General features: G+C 33.7%; 1 protein-coding gene across 2 annotated transcripts in view; it reads right to left on the minus strand.

Moving 5' to 3' along the window:
* MGAT4C (MGAT4 family member C) overlaps positions 1 to 21,341 on the minus strand; it is a 725,894-nt gene that overhangs the window by 625,472 nt on the left and 79,081 nt on the right. For both annotated transcript variants that reach the window (XM_072772985.1, XM_072772980.1), the window contains exon 2: positions 10,479 to 10,511. The gene's annotated coding sequence lies outside the window, so the exon portion shown is untranslated. The remainder of the gene's footprint in view (positions 1 to 10,478; positions 10,512 to 21,341) is intronic.

A 21,341-nucleotide genomic window follows, 5' to 3' on the forward strand; every position in this document is an offset into this window, starting at 1 on the left:
CAACATAACATGTTAGTATGCTGAATTTTGCTTGCTGTTGTTATAAAAAAATGTTCTAGTAGTTTTTAAAAAATTATGATGTAAATTGCTCCTAATTACCAATAACATTTATAAGCCATCATTAATCTGGTAGAAGAGGTACTCATAAACATTAAACAGGACAATATGTGCCAAATTAAATTAAATATATATGAAAATTAAGAAACCATTTTGATAAACAGCATGCAATCTAATTTTTTTAGATAGTAACTTAATCTCTTTGCTTCATAAATTGGCTCTACCTAATATTATCTTTGTGATTCTTCTTTTGGTGGACATTGTAACAAAATACAAATGTGACAAAATATACAGGACAATATGTGCCAAATTAAATTAAATATATATATGAAAATTAAGAAACCATTTTGATAAACAGCATGCAATCTAATTTTGTTTTTAGACAGCAACTTTACCTCTTTGCTTCGTAAGTTGTCTCTACCTAATATTATCTTTGTGATTCTTCTTTTGGTGGACATTGTAACAAAATATAAATGTGACAAAATATAAATGATCTTATCTTGTTTAGTGACTTGCCCTTGCAAAAAAAAGAGAGAAATGTTAAAATAAAAATCAGTTATAGAAGGAGAAATATACTGGCATGCCAGGTCTACCCAGCTTTAACAATTCCTTTACCTCCTGAAAAATGGAAGGGGTAAATCCATCTAGAAGTTATGAATAGTTTACAAATCAATTTATATGTCATTGTACTATGTAAAGTTTGTAAAAAAAGAAAAGAAAAATGGATTTAATCTATTTGAATGCTCTGTGCAATGGATGTCCTATTCCTCTGATAAGTGGTCGCTGTCAACTGATGACAGATATATGCCTTGTAATAGTGACCATGCCAATTACCAAGAAAAAGATAATGTCTGGTATATTTGAAAGTTAAGTCCAGAATATGATGAGCCACTAGCTTACCTAGACTTCCAGCAGAAACGTCATGATATTAGCATTGGGAACGTGAGCAGATCTCTTGCCCACTAAGCACGTGGTTAATGCTTCTCATCTCCTAACAGTATACATTATATTCTGAGCTGTTTTCATTGTTCTGGTGGTAGATTTGCATTGTCCAATACTGAAGATGGTTTTGTACTAATCCTTGATAGATTTGCATTGTCCAATACTGAAGATGGTTTTGTACTAATCCTCTCATGGTTTTTCACCATTTGGGACAACCAGCATTTGAAGCAGAATTGTTAGGAAATAACAGCACTGTCACTGGCTCCAAGATGAAAACAAAACCAACTTATTTGCTCTCTTTTTAGCCAACCTCCTTCTGGACTATTAAACAATTTACAAAAGTAAACAAACAACTAGTAACTGTAATTATCACAACAATTCTTGATCAGAAAGGAAAGTTTGAAACAATTGCAATAAATTACAGTGGAGAATCCAGAGCCTCTTCTTAAATGGTTTACATAAAAATATGAAAAGTGAAAAATCAGGACTAGAATGTCAGGACTTTAAAACATTCATGCTGGAGAAGGGAAAAAGGATTCTTGTTAAAATCTAATGTCCCCTTACTCTACATCCTAATCCTTTTGTTCCTTTTCCATGACTAAAAATTCTGATAGTGTTTCCTCTGTGAAATTAAGTTGACATGCAATTATTATCATCAAAATTTGAAAAGGTAGATTATACTGTCAGAAATGTACAGCATATCCCATTAGTCTCAATTAATAATTGTGTCCTGATAAGTATTTTTAAAAGCTCCAACTGCTAAATTATGGGGTTATCTGAGGGACAAAAGTTATCTCTTGAGAAAGCTGTTCATTTATAAAAATGTTTTTATTGAAATGATACAAAATAACATGAAAAATCAGCTGAAGCATGAAATAAGAGAGACAAAATGCCAGAAAACAATTCATGAAGTTGAACTTCGATAACTGCATAACTTAATGGAGCTCTAGTCCTATGTATGGACTTTAACAAAAGTATGAATAGCATGAACCTTTTGATGATTTTGTGAACAATGCATCTAATTCTGGAATATGCTTGTTTTAGTAATGTCTCCACTTCATGGTGTAATATTAGGTGGCTTGATATAAGTTCTTGACTATTTAGATTATAACATCTTATGTTCTTTATTTTCCCAAGATTTTTTTTTCTCCTACCATTCCTTCCCTAAGATGATCTAAACCAGTGATTCTCAATCAGGAGTGATTTTGTTGCCATGGGACATTTGCCATGGGACTATGCCCCAAAATGGCTCTAGACATTTTGGGGCATAGTCACAACTAGGGGGATTATGTACCCTTGGTATCTAGTAGAACAGGGCAGGGATTCTGGTACACTTTTAACAATACACAGGGAAACTCCCCACAAGAAAAATTATCTGGCCCCAAATGTCAATAGGACTGCTTTGAGGAATCCTGATCTGAACCATAACAGTAAAATAAACTCTGTAAACTGGGTCATTTTTTCATGTATTTTCTAAGGGGAAAAAAAAGCTCTCAATATTTCATAGTTCTTGTTCTGGTAATCTATTGCTGTGTAACAGCCCAAAACAGTGACCTAAAACAATGGCATCATTTATTTTGTTCATGAATCCAGTGTTTGAGTGGGCTCAGCTAGTCAGTCTCACCTGACTTAATATTTTCTCTAAATTTGGCTCAAAGTTAAATATGTCCTCTTCTAACTCCCTTGCTTTGTCTTTCTACATGGTATCCTTAAGATAGCTAATTGCAACAACATGAATAGATCTAGAAGTTATACATTGCTAAGTGAAACAAGAGTAAGACAAAGGCCACATGATTTCATTAATGTCTGAAATTTAAGAAATAAAACAAAGACACAACTTAAAAAAAAAGACAAACCAAAAAAAACACCCTCTTAACTATAGAGCAAAAACTGATAGTTATCAGAGGAGAGGTGAGTCGAGGGATGGGTAGGGTAGGTGAAGAGGATTAAGAGTACACTTCTCATGATGGACATTTAGTAACGTATAGAATCATTGAATCACTGTATTGTACAACTGAATGTTAACTATACTGGAATTAGAAATAAAAAATATTTCTTGCTTGCCAGTCTCTCAAAGCAAGTGTTCTGAGAGAGACTTACAAAAGTCATATGACCTTTTTATTTTTTTATTTTATTATTTTATTATTTTTTAATTTAAAAAATTTTTTTCATATGACCTTTTTCAATTTAGCTTAAAGCAATGAAATACATTTTTTTGGCAGTCTATTCATTGAGGCAGTCACAAAGGCCACCCAGGTCCAAGGAAGTGAGCATGGACTTGACCTGATGGGAGGTCAAAAAATCTGTGACATATTTTAAACTACAGAAATGCTTTATATGTTATAGTTTCTTTGAAGTACTACTCTAATTAGGTCCTATTAATATCAACATTTATATCTTATAAGATTTAGTTTTTTCCTGTCATGATCTAGATCCCAATTCTCTTTTGTCTCATTTCAAAATCTGACTCAATCATCCATCCAGAAAGAATTAATGATGGCTTTTCTGCATCAGGAGCAATAGAAAAAAACAAAAGGAATAAACGATATGGCTCATGACCTTAAGGCATTCATTAGTTAGTTGAAGGAAATCCTAAACTATGAAATACAATTTTATTTTTGCCTAGTCACCAATATAAAATAGATGAATCATTCATAGAAATTCAAGTTGATAATTAAAATGAATCCCCTCAGTCACATCAAGGACATAGATGGATGAGAACTAGAAAATAAAGATGGAATATTTAGACTTCTTTGGATAAAGCTGAACACTAAGTTGTACAGTTAGTCTTCCCCACAATCCCTTCTACATTCACACTTCAAAAAATGGAGGGTAAAACTAATAAGTCAGTGAAAGGAAGTTTAACAGACCAAGCCATTGGGTATGTATCACCAAAGTGTATAGGACACTGACATGGTTCTTGACTCATTCCTGAGAAAGCTAGAAGGAAGATAGCTTTTCACAATGTTGCAGGAGCAAAATCACACCAGTGGCCCTAATAACAGGTTAAAAAGTGCAAGAATCTGATGTACCTGGTGTGGATCTAGCAATAGGAGCACTGACCTGCAGTCATTTAAAATGACATCTTGTCCAAAATGATGATCTAGCAATAGAAGAGCCACAGAAATGATCCATAAGAACAAAGTTTGACTGAAGCAATGCATCTGGCGTAGAAGGCACAAATTCATCTTTAAAATGTTCTTATCTGCTTTCTTCTCCTCCCTCTTCTTCTTTGATCATGGAGACTAAAGAGTCCTTAGCTAAATAGCTGAGTTGGTTGAGGGTATGAAAGTTAGGAAAGAATGAAGAATCACATGGATGAAACTATGGGGTATTAAGCTAAGTGAAATAACTCAATCATAGAAAGAAAATTATCATATGATTTCACTCATATGTGGAATTTAAGAAACAAAACAGAGGATCATAGGGGAAGGGAGGGAAAAAATAAAATAAGATGAAATCAGACAAGGAGACAAGCCAGAAGAGACTCAACTCTAGGAAACAAACTGAGGGTTGCTGGTGGGGAGACGGGTGGGGGGATACGGTAACTAGGTAATGGGCATTGAGGAGGGCATAAAAAGCACTGGATATTATATGCAACTGATGAATCCTTGAACTCTACTTCAGAAACTAATAATACACTATATGTTAATTAATTGAACTTAAATTTTTTTTAAAAAAGAATCATTGCTCTGCCTCATATTATGGGGTCCATAAGGAGAAAGAGAAAATATTTAACTTTAAATTAGGTTCTAGATTTGATTACTCTGTGGGGTTAGTCAATTCAATGTTACCAAACTGGAATTGCATTTTTGTCCTAAAATGACCACCAAGGCATTTGACAACATAAGATTGGTAAAAATTATCATAATAAAAATAAAAACAAAACAGAAACCATGGGGCCTGCCAGAGGATTCTAAAGATGTTCTAAACTGTGAAAGTTCACCCTGCTGATAATATACAGCATGCCATGCTTTAATGGTATCTTTCATTGTATATTTTTATTTTATTTATTTATTTTTTTAACTTTATATTTGTGATTTATTTTTATGAACAATTTGGGTACAAAAGAGCTTACTTTATGTGGGTGTTACCTTTTTTAAAATAATAAATTTATTTTTATTGGTGTTCAATTTGCCAACATACAGAATAACACCCAGTGCTCATCCCGTCAAGTGCCCCCCTCAGTGCCCGTCACCCATTCACCCCCACCCCCCCACCCTCCTCCCTTTCCACCACCCCTAGTTCATTTCCCAGAGTTAGGAGTCTTTATGTTCTGTCTCCCTTTCTGATATTTCCTACTCATTGTATATTTTAAAAGAGTAGATACTAAGATGTTATGACATTTATTGTGTGTAGAATTGTTAGCCCAGATATTATTAATTTCACATAATTCAATGAAAGAAAGAACTGTGGATAAAATTTTTTCCATGGTCTTTTTAAATCCTGATGTGTTAACCACATACATCTTAGATTATGCAAATATCAACATAATTAACAAGGACAGTAAATAGAAGAATCTTATGGATGGGTGAGCACTTTAGCACATTGTAGTCATTGTTTAGTAATTGCTATCTTCTCCCATCAGGTATCTCAAGAACTGGAGAAAAGAGGGTAAAAGTGGGAGGAGGTGCAAGGTAAACAATGCAACAAGCAGGGTGTAAGCTGAAAGAGAAGGAAATACTAGCATTGCTGCAGGTCATATAAGATTCTATGCATACAGCTTCTCCAAAGGTTCCAAAAGACACTGAAGAACAGAGCTAATGTCCTTATAACAATTAAACGTCTGACATAGAGGCCAATTCTTTAGATGCTATCAAAAGATTCAACACTTGTAAATCTGTTATTGGATCTTTTCTTGTAATTAACTTACTTCCTAGAAAATTAAACACAAAGGCACACACATATGCACATACTCAACATTGTAAAAATATGTATCTAAATACCTTATTCTCCACAACTTTGACAAATTTTGTGCAAAGTCTAGATCTTGGTCACACAACATTTTGATTCTGTTAACATATTATTATTAAGACCACCTCAGAGAATGATCTGGAAGTCCCAAAATATCATATCCCATCAAGTCAATATTTTTAGTGGATTTATCAAGAATCAATCTGAAAATAACAATCTTTTTTTTAAAGTGACTATATTGACAGATGTTATTGAAAAGATTCTAGGTCTCAAACCATGACATAGGGACTCTTTCTATTCATATCTCAGGTTTGCTTTACTGTGTTCCTTTATAGTAGCAGATAAGGACAAAAGTAGTAACCTAACTTGTATTGTTCACATAGCCTGATACTGAACTGTCAGAACAATGGCATAGCAAACTCTAATTTTATAGACCTGAATCATATGTCCATCCTTCATTCTGGTGTTGGGGGTTATGAAGGGATGAGAACTGGGTCTCGACCAATTGATATGCATGTAATACATTGGGTTATTTTAGTGGGAAAGATATGGTTTACATATGAAAACCACAGGTCTGTCATATTTCTATATATGCTAAACTCAGGGGTCCTCATGCTTTTTTTAAAAGATCCTATCTATTATCTATCATCTATCTATCATATATCTATCTATCTATTATCTATCTATCTATCATCTATCTATCTATCTATCTATCTATCTATCTATCTATCTATCATCTATCGTATGTGTGTGCAAGTAGAGGGAGGGGCAGAGGGAGAGCAGGAGAGAATCTCAAGCAGATTCCACTCTGAGCACACAGAACCTGATGTGGCCCTCAATCTCAGGACCTGGATGGAGATCATGAGCTGAGCCAAAATCAAGAATCAAACACTAAATCAACTGAACCACACAGGCACCCTTATTCCTGCTTCTTGAGAAGAATATGGAGGCATATGTGCTGCATTGAGGTTGAAATAATGTTCCAAGTCTTACAGCACTTTTATACACTGATAGCCCCAATCACACAGTGTTTATTCAGTAATTTATATAACAATTAACTAAGAAAGTTGGTTCTTCTTACTCTTTGAATTTGGAGAATATAAAAATATTAATGTTGCCAGGTTCATAATTGTTATCCTTAGAAATTCATAATTACATGTAAATCAAAATATCATTATAATCTTTTTCCTAATTCTCTGAATTTGATAAAAAATAAAATGTAACAACTACAATAAAGTTCACTGGTAAACATGCAACAAGCATGAAACAAATTTCTCACCTCTGCAAACGTCTCTGAAATTGCATGTTTGCAAACTGAGTACAGGTATGTCTTAATTCACTTAGGTAAGCAAAAGAGAGTCAAGGCACTTCGTTTAGGGCTATTGAAAAATAAGGCTACTGTATAAGCACATGTAGGTTTTTTCTTTATCTGGACACATTCTACACAATACCCAAGCACTGGAAATTTCATTTTTTATAAGATGCTGAAAAGCTCCAAACCTGAATAAAAATTTAAGTTCATAGATTTTTACTACACATGACTTTTTAAAAATATGAAACACTTTCATTGTGATTCAAAATAAACACTTTGTCATTAATTATGATTCAAATAATAAATAAATTAGTGTCCAATTAATAATTCTTTGTAAATCTTTTGTCCAATTAATAATTCTTCGTAAATCTTTACTTCATGATAATAAAGTGCAAGATGCAACAATCTTTAATGACCTCTTTGACACTGCTGCCCTTGTCCCAATGATGAAGCTTTACGTAGCTGAATTTTGACAAAACTCTAGGCATTCTTAATAATTTTCTAAAATTAATCTATTCATTAATAAGTGTTTCAAAAATTGGGTAATCTAATACTTTAAATTTATTTACCCAATTTTTGAGACACTTATTAATGAATAAAGATTAATACTTTAAATTTATTGTTATCACTGCCAGAGCTATCTTTTGGGGCATCCACTTTCTCTAGTCTAAAACCTTATAATGACTGTTTAAGCATTAACTGTATACATATGTTATTATGATATATATATAATATATATTACATATACCACAATCAATGTACACACATGTATATAAAACAATGTATATACAGTTTCCTTGTATATACAGTTTGCTTTGGTAAAATGTCATTTTAATAACATGAACCTAAGTAAATTATTTGTCAAATTACTAAAAGTGTAAAAATCAACACTAACTTTAAATGGGTCTCTGATAGTATTACTATATTAATAAAGGTAAGTGACTTAAAATTCAAGTTTTCTGGATGTTGTGAGATTATCTCCTACCTCCTACCTCATATTATTATATACTATAAAAGAAGAGATTGAAATAGAGGAGTCTACTTCTTAAAATCTAGGGTACACCAGATTTTCCTCTTTTTCTCCCTTTTTTAATGAACAAGAAGCTTTGTGAAAATTAATAATTGCTTAATTGGTTCTCCTTGATTGTTTACCAGTTCTGAGGGAACTTAAACAAATTGGGTATAAGTAGTAAAAGATTTTGAGTTAGACTCGGTCACACAAAAGACTCCACAGGAAACTAGATAGACACAGAGACTAAAATTCTTATTTTGTGTACTCACTGGCAGTCACCACAGATATGCTTAAAATACTTTAGACAAGGGCACTTGGATGGCTCAGTTGGTTAATCATCTGCTTTTGGCTTAGGTCAAGATCTAGGACCATGGGACAGAGCCTGTGGCGGGCTCCCTGCTCAGAGGGGAGCCTGCTTCTCCCTCTGCCCCTGCCCTCTACTCATGCCCTCTCTCCTGCTCTGCTCTCTCCCTCAAATAAATAAATAAAATATTTTTAAAAATAAAATAACAAAAAATAAAATAAAATCACAAACTGTAGACAAACAGTATTACTTTCTAATATAATAGTGAAGAACTCTGGCATCTCAAAACAAGCTCCTGACAGAGGTTAAAGTATTCTAAGTTGCATTATGGTTGCATTTTTCCCACAGAAATAAACCATTTGTTTTATTTACTTCTATGAAGATATGTGATAGCATCTGAATAGTTGAGGAAACATACAATCACATACCAAAGCTTTCACAGAAGATTGTTAATGTCTAAAGATTACAGATCCTTCTCTAATCAACACTAGAGAATATACTCCTATAGATACTCATCTCAAACTTTCAAATAATCATGACAAAAATGTAATTTATCACTTAATAGCAGCCAATTTGAAGCATCTGAATTTTGAGTGAGATCATCTCATGATAAACTGTACCTTACTCTCACAATTTTAAACTAACAGTATCAAATTAGATCATAAGGAAGTGACATGAACCCACATTATCTTCATTTTCCATAGCAAAATTTTCACTAATATCAAGTATTACACTATAGATGTAGAATGCCAATATGCAGACAGCAGATCAGATAGAGATCTAAAAATACAAATTATCCATCTGCAACAAAAAGTCTATGGAAATTTATAGTTGACAATATGATAGTACATAATATATTTTAAATGGCTGAATTGCTTCTGGATTTACTCGCATAAAGAAATGTGTCTGTACCTATTAGATAAAAATACTTCATTTCATTTATTAGATAAAGGAAACTATGGTATTAATTTTTTTCTCTTTTTTGTTGTAAATTCTAGCAATACAAGCCTGTTTAGAGCTAAATCATTGGTGTGTGTGTATGCAATATATAAATAGGAAGCAAATATATATAAACATATATGAAGAAAATTAAGATTACCTATAATTCTCTCTCTTGGAGTTAGTCATGGTTAATATATGTGAATCTACATGATTCTGGTCTTTTTCCAGGTTTTGTTATAAAAAAACAAACCAAAATTGAGTGTATACACTCTCCCTTCCAATAGCTTTTTTTTACTGTTTGTATTTAATATGTATAATTTGTAAGTAACATCAAATCTAATTTTATAATATAATAATTACATGAAAATAATGGATAAATACTATCTTGAACTGGTGGTTTTAGCTAACTTTGATAATTTTAAAGTAACTTGAAAATATAAAAGTTTCAGGGTGTGATCCTGGAGATCCAGGATCGAGTCCCACATCAGCCTCTCTACATGAAGCCTGCTTCTCCCTCTGCCTGTGTCTCTGTCTCTGTCTCTCTCTGTGTCTCTCATGAATAAATAAACAAAATCTTAAAAAAATAAAGATATATTTTTAAAAAAGAAAATTTAAAGTATAGTTAAAAGGTGCAAAATTCTAAATATTCTTGCAAAAATGGTACTGAATCAAATGGTACTTGAATACTCATAACAGAATGCCAAGATCTTAAAAGTATATATTCCATTTGGAGTAAAATGCTACAGCCTGCCTATAAAGATTATAATGTAAATTATATTTAACTCACTCTGAGTTAAAATTATGGAAAGTTTCTATTGCAATCACATCTTCAAATTTATTTTTCTTCATTTTTACTTCTCTTGAACCCTATTTTTTCTAGTCTTGATACTGTTAAATTCAACTTCTTCCCCTTTAGTAGACTAAGTGCCTAAAACAAATGAAGTCTCAACACATAAGATTTGACTCACAGTTTCAAAATAGTATATAGAACTTACCCATCCAAGAAGGATGTAACAGCAGCTGAGAAGCTGTCAAGGAGAAAAATGCCAGAAGGATTAATAAATCATATTGCTGTAACATGACGATGAGAATTATAAACAGCTATGTAAAAATTAGGTTGCTAGCAGTCAGGTGGCTTGGCTTCTTTTAGTCTTGGTAGTAGAGTGATGTACATTTATCTTCTGTTATGCGCTGGGTAAGTAGCTGGCAAGCTTGGTATATATAAACATTACTTAAAGACATTATGATTGGCTTGGATCCAGAAAATGTCCTCTGACATTACCATTAGCTATCAAATATCTTAAATATTTTGGAGATGTTTGAAGAGGCAAAGGAAAGCCGGATGTCAAAGAAAGACAATACTAGCCAGAAGAATAGAGTGGATAATTAGGAATAAAATATGCACACTTCATGATATAAGAATATTAAAACAAATTAATGAAACCCAAATGCCTTTCATAAGAAAGAGTGATTTAGCAAATTAAAACAGAAAGGAAAGAAATAGCTTATCTTAATGGCTTACTTAGTACTATTTTTATTTTATTTAAAAAAATTGTTTTTACAAATAGAAACTAATCTTCCCAATCTATTTTCCCTGATATATATGAAAGAAGGTATCTTATTTTTCTCCTGTCATTACCTGTGACTCTAATAAAAAACAAGAAACAAAAAGCTGACATAACCACCAAGAAAAAAAATGCTAAAGAAAAATCTCACTTATCATTCCCCTCAAAAGCAATTGACTGACGTTTTTGAGAAAGTCAAGCAATAACTTAGCTATGATGTACTATATTTGGTTTGCTGATTTAACAATGCTCACACAATTAAGGTACTTTATTGACAAATACATTTCATCAAGAGTTAACCATAATAATAAAAGCATATTTCCAAAACAAAGTGTATGAGAAATGAGATGTTTTTACAGGTGTCATAAATGAAGAAGTTTTTGAATGTTAGGCCATTCTCATGATTCTACCTTGCACTGCCTAAATTGATAATTCTTTTTTATGAACACATGTTTTAAATATAGTCAAGAAGCAAGGAAATTAAGATTGCCTATAATTCTACCTCCTAGAATTAGTCATTGTTAAAATGTGGGCTTTTCCCATGTTTCATTACCAAAACAGAGTGCAAAGCCAAACCAAACCAACCAAACAAAAACCCTTTCCACACTAAATTCAGCTGTGTTGAAATAAATGCAATATTTTAATTTTAAACTAAGCCAAACCAAAACAAAACTCTTGCCAATTATAACACATTGGGTATAGGGAATGGATATTCACCATGATCCCACTTAATAAATGAATGCTGAATTTGCTGCAAGTCATACAAGATTTTTTTCTAGGCACATACCAACATGTTTTAACATTGTTATTTAAAGAACAAATATATTTATACAGACAACTATAGTCACAAGCACACTATTTTCAAACTAACTTTTTTAACACTGTATCTTAGATATTTCAATATCTATTCAAACACATCCAAACATACTGTTTACATACTTGTGATAAAAGAACAACAATTAGTAGTTTATATAATCTTCAGTCATAGAATAATGCACTTTAGCAAAAACTGTCAACTATTAGTTTTTATAGTTAAAACAAGACTAAAACAGTTTTGCAGGAAAGCAAGGAGAAAGACCGTAAGGAGAATTTATGTCAGGTGCAATTTGCAATGATAGATGTTATCATTAAGAAAATAAAATTGTATAAGTAAGGAAGCCAAGAACTTACTCAGCAGAAGGCAGGTTTATAAGGTTTAATCCTGAATAGAATACAGCTGAAAAGTGAATGTTAGGGGATTAATTCTAAAGTAGATTGTCCTAAATTAATGCTAAGAAGTGCAAGAAGTCATTTGCCAAAATCAAGAATCGGAGCATTTGAAACATAGGAGCTATCCCAACACTGTTGAATTTTCATCTCAATTAATTTATTTTTGTCAATTTTATTATTAAGAAAACCTGAGTTTTCTTGCCTGCGTGATCAGCAGGTTAAGCGTCTGCCTTTGGCTCAGGTCATGATCCAGGATCCCAGGATTGGAATACCCAGGTGTTGGTGTCCTGCTTAGGCAGCTCACTTCTCCCTCTTCCTCTGCCACTCCCCTTGCTTGTGGTCTCTCTCTCTGTCTCTCAAATAAATAAATGAAATCTTAAAAAAAAAAAAAGAAAGCCAAAATTGGTTTTAAAATTACCATGTTAGACTCAGGAGGATGGCATGCATTTGAAAAATAAAAGATTAATCTCATGTTATGAGATTAATTTAGGGCTTTTAAAGCCCTAAAAAGATGTTATACATCACTTTTACCTATCTAATATCCATGAAAGCATTCCCCCAAATGACAGTAGAGTATCTATATTAGTTTTTCCTCAGGTGTTGCCTTTTGTTTTCTTTGCAATTTAAAATATTCAGTCTATACATACTTCAATAACTGGTATCTATTGTTGTTCCTAATAGCACCTTTAGAAATGACATGCTTTTGCTGTTCAACCAGAATTTGTAAAAATAAATTACCTCTCAATTTTTTTGAGATTAATCATGATATAGTTTCTTTGTTAAATCTTAGGTGATTGAAAAATAAATCACATGTGCCATAAATATCCTTTGAACCACAAGCATTGCAAATTGACATTACAGTGTGGATTTTTCATCTTGACAGCTTATTGTAGGAGCCAACTTGCCCCAGATTTTCTTTAAAGAAGAACAGGATAAATCTGGTCAAACATAAAGAATAAAATGAAGTACTTGTTTATTGCTATAAAGAAATCTGCTGTGGATCAGCTTCCATTTAAGATTTATTCCAATTCTACTGGAAAGGTTGGAAATTTCAACATAAAGATTAGCAGTAATTTTGCTCTTTTCAAAGGGCCAGAATAAAGGGACTTTATTTTAGTAAAAACAATTGTACCTCAGTTGTGCGAAGGGAAGGAAAACAAATGCAAGAAGAAAATCATATATAGTCTTTTCAGGGCACAGATAAAAAATATATTTTTCAAAGTTATTTAATAGTGCTTCTGCCAATAAAAATCTCAATGCTATAATCTACACTTGTTTTGTCAATGTAGGAACAAGGTAAAAGGAATCACCCTATTCTAAAATGCTTAGTCCATGAAACAGTATCACAATGCAAATATGTGATATGCTGCAATAACAAAGGTAAGATGGGTGATTTTATTCTTAAAAGTTTAGAAAAAATCATCAGAGAAAGAGTACTCCTGATGTTTCAGAATGCATATATTTCAATAAAAGGAAACTTCAATAAAATATTGTTTTGCTTTTGGAGCGAGAATTAGGTTCTGTATATGCTATGGTCAGGAAATGTCTTAGGGGCAGGGAATTAAAATAGTACATCAAAGTAAATATAGAAAAAATTTAGGCAGAAGCTAAATTAGGGATCATGATTATGATCCTCCTCTCCCCTTTTAAAAGTATTTTTATTGTATCAGATAATATTTAATAAACTATTATTGCATAAGTGTTATGCTTGTTCTTCAGTTACGTCCTCTCCTCCACAACAATCCTAGAGGTAGGTTTTATCCATTTCACCTTAGATATGGGAAAACTGAGGAAAAGAGAGAGACAATAATTTGCTTTTGGTCTTGTAGCTAGTGAGTGTCAGAGTCAGGAGTGAATTGAAATTATCTGACTCCAGTGGCTATACTTTTGATTCCTGGATAGATGGTCATGATAACCATGCGTGCAGAACTTTCAGAATTTCTAAGAAATTTTCATGCCTCTGATTTCATTTTCCCCTTATAACCTTATGTTCCATCTGTGGGATGGCTGCTGTTCTCTATAATAGAAACACTAAAAATGCGTCTGGCTTTGAGTAGTAATTTTAGGAGTGAGTAGGTCCAGAGTTTATGATAAGATCAGCTGAGGCTCCTGATCAACTGCATCACTTAATCAGGCTTCTCTTACCGCCCTGTAGAAGGTGTTATTGTTTTTTGTTTTTTTTCTCCCAAGAACACACTCAAATAAACCTCCTGCATGTACATGTGTTTCTCAGAGTCTGCTTCCAGAGACTCTGACTTAAAATAATAGTTTCAATATCAAACCAATCTTCTGAATCTTTAGCTAAATCTTTTTGGTCTCTTTAATAATCTCTTGCTATTTTCCTCTTCTCAGTACGTTTTTTTTTTTTTTTTTTTTTTAGTTTTAAAAGATTTTATTATTTATTTATTTATTTGTTTATTTGTTTATTTATTTATTTATTTATTTCAGAGAGAGATGGAGTGAGAGAGCACAGGCAGGGGGAGGCAGAGGGCCAGAGGGAGAGGGAGAAGCAGACTCCTCAAAGAGCAGTGAGCCCATGTGGGGATAGATCCCAAGACCCCAGGATCATGTCCTGAGCCAGAGGAAGATGTTCAACCAACTGAGCCACCCTGGTGCCCTATCTTCTTCTTAGTACTTTGATTTATTTATCCAACCCATGAAGCATATTTATTTTGTAGATTCAGTTTTGATATTCTGACTCATTTTTGGAGACTCTGGCTACAGTATCTTATTTCATTGGGTGTTTGTGATTTTTTATTATAAATTTGTATTTCTTAAAATTTAACTCATGGGAATTATTTGTGGCTTGGACTAAAGAGAGTTCCTTGCAGAGAAAATTCACAATTATTTCTGCCAGGTGACTAGGGGACTATACCAAACTAGGACCTCTTTCAACTGTAGTGTTGCATTACAGTCTTTCACATTACATTAAATAAGGTAAATTCAGGCTATAATCCAATATAAGGGTTGGTTTTTAGCTAGGATTATTTTTCCCTCTTATTCAGCACTAGGATTTAAGATAAGAGTATCTTCTTATATAACCCTCAGTAAATGTACATTTACATATTTTTTACACTTACATCCAGGGACTAGCTAATTTGGTGGACCCAGCTTTATGATGGGATTATAGTCTTTTAGCCTTCCTAATTTAAAAAAGTACTTAATTTATCTCTCTATTTTCTATGCTCTGCAAATCTATGAAAACTAAAACTCAGGTTCACTAGAATTTGCAATTGCTCTCAAGATGGAAGCTAGGATCAGCATATTGCTTATGACTTTTCATTTTCTCCTTTCATTTAGTTTTGCCTCAGAGTATTCCTTACTTTCTATTCTGCTCATCAACAAATTTAAATGTGTTAATCTAGTCAGCATTTATAATCTTTCCCTAAAGAGATGGGCAGATCACTTACTCTGCCCTCCTGCAGAAATGCAAATCTCTCCCTCTAATCTTCACCAAGTATCTTCACCTTTAACATGTGGTCCTTTTTTTCCCTAGACCCGCTAGCTGAGATGAGTGAAAACAAGAGACCTAAAAGCAGAGATGCTAAGTCTTTGATTATTATTTTAATGAAAGGTATGTTACTGATATAACAAAGAGTGGGAAGAATGGAAACATTAAATTGCTCTTCCCCCTCATTCAAATAATAAGTATAATTACTCCTTTTGGTAGGAGAAAAGAGTTGAACAATGTGTTGGAGAGAATCCTTTAGACCCTGGTGGGACCTAAGGGGTTTTATGCACTGTCTTTTCTGCTCATAAATCAGTAAAAATTAAAACAGAAGTTTAATCAGTATTTACAGAAATTACTAAAGAGTTTGGGGACCCATGAATGAAGGATGCATTTACCCTAATCCTTTCTGGGACAATGTGAAAAAATATCCTTTTAGGATTCCCTAGTACCCCAGATAAAACTGAAGCAAGGGCTGAGAGGTCTCTTTGCTGCTGAAGAGGGAAAAGACAAGGCAGCCACAGCAAGTCTCATGTGGTCCCTGGGTAACACAAGAAAGCAACAGGATTTCTCTTTGCCTCTGATAAGGCAAAGACACCTGGCTGAGAGAGAGAAAGCAGGCAGATGTTGAAGAGATCCATGGTCATGATGAGAGGAAATTATAACAAAGAGCAGTGTAAGGATGTGTGTCAAGAAACCATGTGGGAATACAGAAACCTCAACAGATGCCATCGTGGTGGGGACATGGGACATGCTTGTACATTGCAACAGATGTCAATCTAGGACAAAGGAAGGATGAAGTCCAGATGCCTCACCATCTGATATTATTGCATTTTATAAACTTTTCAGAAATTAAACCCATCCAGGAAGAAAAGAAAGAGGAGGGAGAAAGGCAGTTTTGATCTGACTGAAAACCTAAGCCTGAGAATACTTTCAAGCAGATGAATTTACTTAGAATTGATTCAGTTATCTTTGTTTTTTTGTTCTGCTACCAAGCAGAACCGGAACTCAAAAGCTAATTGTGGTTATAAGAAGAAAGAAATTAAAATAATTACATTTTGTCATCACTTGAATTTTAGAGCCTGAGAATATATAACCACAAAACATCCCCTTGATCTCCACAGGAAGAAAACAGTGCTCAATTATGTAAAATAGTTGACAGCTAAATTAGGATAGAAACATGTTATTAATTGATAACCCTGCAAGCAGAACTCTAGAATGGTAAGCGTGGCAAATCAAATGGAGGGTGAGAAAGTTGAAATAGTATAAGTAAAACAACAAACGAAACACACACACACACACACACACACACACAAATTCTCTTGAAAAGCTGGTTATGAAAGGATATAGGAAACAACAGACAGTTAAAAGTCATAGCTAAAGGGATATATGAGGTCAAGTCAAGGCTTGTCTTGCTTAAGATTACAGGTATTAGATCATGTCTGACTGAGCAGAGACAGTGTGTGGTAGAAATCAAGATGCTGAGATGCAGGACACAGAAGATCCAGAAGTGCGGTGGGAGCAAAGAAGCACACACGAAGGGAATGGATTTGACTTGGAGCAGCACTTTCCTCATGGTCGTGAGAAGGGAGGGCAGCAGGTTAATTTTTAGATATGGTAGCAAAAATATTATGGGGTTACTATCTGATGCATTCTTGGTAGGGATTGAAGCCATAAACTGAGATTAATAAAGAGAAAAAAGAAGTAATAAAAGATTTAAGTAGAGTGGCTAAAATGTGATTTTATTGTGTGAAAAAGCAAAGTAAACTTTCTGGAGAAACAGTTTCTTGAATGCATCGCGGAAAGCCCACTTAAGTGCAGTGAGAGTGAAACTATAGTACCTCCAATCTACTGTTTGATGCTTAGCTCTTGGGATATAGGCACAGAGAGGGGTTTGTCCATCGTTGCACTCTTTCAGTGGTGTGAGATTAGTGCAAAGAAGTCAAGAATATTTTTTAAAGGAGTAATATGAAATGGCCAGAAAGAGAAGGTGGATTATTATTCCTTCTATGGAGGAATAATGTGAAAGTAGAAGGCAGTGAGACAATTGGGGATCAATGAATTGGCTACCTCCTCACCAAAGTTACTTGAAATGGTGGTAGCTGTTAGGGTGGTCAGCTGATAAAATGATCAGTTATTTGAATCAAGTAACTAGGAGATCTATAAATGTCCAGTCTCGGAAAAGGAAGAGGGAAGACAGTAGGTAAACCAGAGAGACTGAATCTCATAATCAAAACAGGGAGCAGAGACAGGAAATAATGGAAAGTCCTAATCATAAGGAGCCTGTGTTGTATGGATTTTATTTAATTTTCAGGCAAATGGAAGTAGCTTTGAACGTAGAAAATATCTCCTTTTTGGAATGGGCTTCCTTGAACAAGCCAGTCAGAAAATACTCAAAAAGACTGGGTATTAGTTATATTATGAAGAGCCTTCAAGATATAAAATATTATCTTATCTGTGAAGTCTCTTCCTACTCCAAGATCTCTTCTGAATCCTCTTTATCCATTCACCATCCACATTTTCTTTTTCTCTCAAGTTTAATCACTAGCAAAATTGTGTCCTCAGTCTCTCCCTTGAATGTCTCTCCCACTGTCTTGTTCTAACTAAAATCTGGTTCTTTCCTGATGATACTGCTTCTTCTGTAGACTTAATAAGGCTGGGGCTCAAAGTGTGATAAGTAGCCTTTTTGTATTCATCATCCTATTCCAGACAAATGAATGTCTTTCCTCTATAAAACACTTCCTTGGCTGTTGTCTCCCATGTTGCCTCCCTTTGTTCTTTGAGGATATTAGCTCCTGGCTCACTGCAACTATCTCCAACACTACTTCTTCAGCAGTAAACTCAAGGTCCTAGACCTTTCCATTCTTCTGGAGCATCTTGGTTCCCACTCTAATTTCAAAATCACTTCTGTGATCATATCCATAACTGTTGTTACTAATCACTGCTGCTCTTCCACAACCTCAATTTCAAGTGTATCTTACCAAAATGTTCTATCTTTCCAGCTCAATCCCTCTAAAAGCCCAACTCCAACAATGGTTTGAAGCCAGTGAGACCTTAGTATATTTCCTTATCTCTCACCTTTGATCCAACACCCAGACTTCTCTTACCATCAAGCTTAAATTTAATTGCTATTGTAAAATATCTCACTTAAATAAATGCAACATCCTTTGTTTTCTTTTTTTTATCCTTTGTTTTCTATCACATTTCTGTTTATTCTCTTAGCTAAGCCACAATTACAGTTTAATCCAAATCTCCACCAGCTGCACATCTAAAACTGCACCATTGTACCAGCCTGAAAGAAACCCCAAACCAGCTGGACTAGCTTTAAACTTATGAGCATTAACTCATATTGTATTTTTATAGTCCATTCACTCTTTTACTCTAAGATTTTGTTGTACTAGTTCCCTTTGCCTCAAATTTTCTCCTGCTCTCAGCTTTGACCATTTTTCCTATTTCATTGAAGAAAATATAGAAATTGAAGAGAAATTCCACCTACCACCTCTTCCTTCACATCTGTTTTCCTGCATTTGTACTTGAATACTCTAATTTCACTTCTATCATCAGGATGGACTGTACTCCAACTAAAATATAAGTTTTCCATTGCATACAGAATCTCATCTCCCTTTTTTTCCTCAAAGACATTGCTGTAGCAGTTTCCCTTTTGTCTTTTTTTTTTTTTAATTATCAAATACTCCTAATCAACTGGAGCATACTCATCAACATCAAAATAACATGCAGTTATGTTGTTCAATTAATAAAGAGAAACTATATTGATACCACTTCTCCTAGCAGCTATCACCTCATTCTAAGTATAAAGTAAAACTCCCTGAAATAGCTGCCTTTCTTTATTCTTTGAACGTCTTTCTTCCTATTTTTCTCTCAAATTCACTACATCATGTATTAATTGCCAAAACTCCAACAAAACTGCTCATTTCGCTGTCACTATTGATCTCCATACTGCTAAGTCCAATGGTCAATTTTCTCACCTTTTTTGATGTATCAGAAGCAGGTGGCACCCTAGATCATTCTAGCTTGAAATACTTTCTTCACTTGGCCTCTTTTCTAATCAAACACATGCTTGGTTTTATTCCAGTCTTCTGGCTATCTTTCCTTAGTCTACTTTTTTGTCTTGTTTTGTTTTTAAAATATCTAACAACTAAATAGTAAGAACCCTAAGATTCAGTCTTTGAACTATATCATTCTATTGATTCCCTAAATGACTTTACTGAAAAATTTTCAACTGATCATTGTTTTCCCTCTCAACATGAAAGTTAGAATCTTCAACTTGATCTGTAAGACCATTTATAACCTGATTCCTTGCTCCTTCATGGACCTCATATACATCAACACTTCCTTTAGTCAACCCCAACTCCTCCTCCATAATCTTCAAATCTGCCAGCTACATACCCACATTAAGGTTTTTGCCCTTTCTGTTCCCTTTGCCTGGATGCTCTTCCCACATACATCTGCATTTCCTTCAGATCATTATTTTTAAAAATCAGATTTTCAGTGAGACATTTCAGCCTACTTTAACTACAACTGTTATCCTATCTCCTACACTTAATATCTCCCTACCTTGTCCTTTTCTTTTCCTTTAGCACTTTTTCTTTTTCTTTACCACTGCTTAATGTAAGAAATAGTTTACACTGTTTCTCGTTTATTTTTGTTTCCCCACTAGAATAAATGTCTTCATGATGGCAGGGATTTTTGCCTGTTTTGTTTACTGATAGATCATAGAGCCTGGACACATAACATATGCTCAGTAAATATTTGTTGAGTAAATGAGTAATGTCACTTATTCTATTTTATAATCAGTGTCAAGTATGAAATTCAGTAGACATTAATCAAACTTCTACAAGAAGTGTGTTATTATTTTTCAATTATGTTACTGCTTTTGAAAGTCAGGTTCTATACCAATAAAATTTCAGATTTGATTACTAACAGAACTAATGTTAAGAATATGACACCTGGGAACCCTGGGTGGCGCAGCAGTTTAGCGCCTGCCTTTGGCCCAGGGCGCGATCCTGGAAACACAGGATCGAATCCCACGTCGGGCTCCCGGTGCATGGAGCCTGCTTCTTCCTCTGCCTGTGTCTCTGCCTCTCTCTCTCTCTCTCTCTCTCTCTGTGACTATCATAAATAAATTAAAAAAAAAAAAAAAAAAAGAATATGACACCTACTTTTGTGGATCTCAACTGTAAAACAAATTAATAGAACAAGACTGAACTTATTCATTAGGTTTTTCAGGTTGAATTGCTAGCCTGCCACAAAATTAGTTAATCCTTAGAATTCTCACTTCTAAAAATGAAGAGGTTAAGACAAAGGATTATGGAAACTCTTTCATTACACAATTTTATTAAATGTCTATCCACATCTAAAGCAGAGAGGGAAAAGAGAAAATTAAGAAATTATGTTCAATTTTGTATTAAACAAAAGTAGGCATAAACAAATGTCAGTTATTGTCATCATGGTAGTTCTGTTAATCTCCTTAAAAATGGATTAAAAAAAGCAATAAAGATTTTTAATTCAACTATACTCCCCATGTAAAATAAAATAAATCTTGTGATTGAGGCAAAAATCTTTTGGAAAACAAATAACCTGTGAATGGTATAAACTTAAGTGCAAAGCAAACATTT

This window comes from Canis lupus, chromosome 13 (genome assembly GCF_048164855.1).
Source record: "Canis lupus baileyi chromosome 13, mCanLup2.hap1, whole genome shotgun sequence".
Taxonomy (NCBI): domain Eukaryota; kingdom Metazoa; phylum Chordata; class Mammalia; order Carnivora; family Canidae; genus Canis; species Canis lupus.